The following is a 2,610-nucleotide window of genomic DNA, read 5'->3' as shown; positions in this document are numbered from 1 at the left end:
AGGTATTTGAGCTGACCACAATCATTTTCCACAGCTTCCATAATCATAAGGTAATGCTGCAACAAACAGAATGTGAAGTGGGTGTTTTTTTCCACTGGGTTGCAGCAAATGCTTAAAAAAACAACAAAAAAAAACAATTTGAAGCACTTGATGGGTACTTACAAAAACAATAGAACTGTAACTTTTGACTTTGACTTTTGGTGTAATAACATCATCAGAGGGCAGTAGTGAGTGAGGTTTGTTTATTTGAGCTCAAGTATTTTTTGTGGTCAGTTGGGAGCAACTATGTGTTGAGCAACATACCATAGCTAATCAGCCAATTAGGTCACTGAAGGCTTCTAATGCAGTTGTTGAGGAAAAAAAAGACCATTAAACTGTTAATCATGTTTATTTATATGGCAGTTAATTGACAGGCCTAGAAGGAAGTGTTTAATTACCTCAGTCCCAGTGATCAGGGCCTTTGGATTGGAGCCTATGCGCAATCCATGCATGCATAGTCTCCCCATCACGTTCCCTAATGAATCTTATTACACTGTGGGGCCCAGATCTGTTTGTCTCTCAGGATAGCACAGGAAATTAGAGGGATTAGCACTGAAAATCAGAAAAATACAGATGAGTCTACCATTGCTTCTTCATATACTGCTTAACCTCTCCAACTACAGAACTGATGTGATCTAAGAGGACCCAGAAAACAGGTACATGCAAAGCTTTTACCACTTTGTTTTTAAATGAATGATCTTAGTGTTACACCACAGCTCTGTCATTTGAGAATGCCATTAGCACAGATAGACCAAATCAAGCCTGGAGTTCCAAGCCTGCTGCAAGCGAGCTGTAAATGACAAGAGCCCGGAGAAATTAAAAACCTTTAAATGCCAAAGCTATGCCAGTGACAAGATTCAGCTTCATCTGACTTCAGCTGATGCCGCCACTGGCAGCGAGGCAGCTGCACTGTTTATAGTTTGTGGTCATGACTCATCTCACGAGCACACAAGAGAAAGAACAGTATGAATGGATTCAGCCACTATTACGTTCAGCCTTGTACTAATACTGTGAGTTTTGGTGCAGCTGAATGGCACAGAAATCCTGTTTAACTAGTTCCTTTTTACTCACTTTTCACAGATGGGTGAAGCCAACAGTTCTTAACGGGGAATTCCAGCAATTTTTCAGAATTTCTGTGAAATGTAATGGCCGTTCTGAGCAAGCTCATGTGAAATGCTCTGCAAGAATTGTTCATAGTGGTAGTGATAAGAACCAGACGCCTGAAGAGTTCAATGCTTCTGAAATATCAGAATATCACAGTATCACAGAAAGCTATTACACAAAGTGGTTACAAATACGTTGCCTGATGCCTGAAACATTGTTTTATGATCATTTTGAGTTGGTTTTGGCTTAAAACATTAATTCTGTTCCTGTTAGAAAGGTAGATGCAAGGGGTTGTAAAGCAATATTTCCTGAAAAAAAATTTTTTGTACTTGAAGTATTTAAAGCCTCTAAAGACATCATAGAAAATTACAACAAGAAATACTTAAGAATGTTGTCTGATATCTGAGACATTGCTTTACCATAGTTTCACTTAAAGCTCTGGCCTAAAATGTAGTTTTCCAAAACTGTTCATGCCAAAGAGGTACATACAGGCTGGTATAAGGTAAAAAAGCCCCCAGAGAAAACTTTTCTTCAAGATTTATCACTAGTATATCATTATCATTACACAAAGGACATGTATAGGTTCACTGTTGGCTTTGGACAGCAAATAAAATGACTATATTCATGATGCAGACATCGAGACCCCTGGCTCCTATCATCACCACATTAATGAAACCCAAATAGCCAAGTTTTACATCAAACAACTTTGTTTGACATCAGTTGAGCAGTTCTTCTTTAATTCATTCCTTAAATCTCTGGTTTCAGCTTGTGACTTCCACACCTATTTTTACCACATTTTTTACCAATTTTTATATCTAGCAAATGTCAATAACAGGTGTTAAACCTATTAAGTGCATGTAAGCATATTAAACTATTCTGTGTACCTTTTGACTTTGCAAAATCTGAGCGGTACACAGGATTTAGCCACCATTATACTCAGTCTACTGCTCATTTAATGACATTCGTCCAGCTGAATGACAGCAAAGTGCATTCAAGACAAATATCTCATTCACACAAAGTGCAGACCAGAGCCCATCACCCATGAGGAGAGAGTAGCTTCTCTAATGGACGTTCACAGAGACAGAAACGCCCTTAGGGCAGGAGTCCAGAAGAACTAGACAGGAAACAGAAAAATAAAAAACAACTGCACAACTTAAACCTGAGGCTACGTGTTTATAGAGTGAGCCATGAGACCTCACAGAGGTCAACAGCATGGGTGGCCCTTTGAACAAAAGGTCAAACACAAGCACGCTCATTTAGTTGATCAAGCTTGGACATTCTTATTATGCTCACTGTCAGGATGAACTATTTCTTGAATGCTGTAACCTGCAAACAGTTTATAACAGTGGAAGGGAAACAGGAGAAATATTTACTTATAACTTTGAGGACGAAGTAGTACCAATAGCCAAGAAGACGGAGAGCAAGTCATCTTGATTTGGCATGGCCGTTGACTTCTAACCCTCTGAA

Source organism: Pygocentrus nattereri, chromosome 13 (assembly GCF_015220715.1).
Source record: "Pygocentrus nattereri isolate fPygNat1 chromosome 13, fPygNat1.pri, whole genome shotgun sequence".
In the NCBI taxonomy this organism is placed as follows: domain Eukaryota; kingdom Metazoa; phylum Chordata; class Actinopteri; order Characiformes; family Serrasalmidae; genus Pygocentrus; species Pygocentrus nattereri.
The sequence above is the reverse complement of the archived record's forward strand: the minus strand, read 5'-3'. Positions refer to the sequence as shown.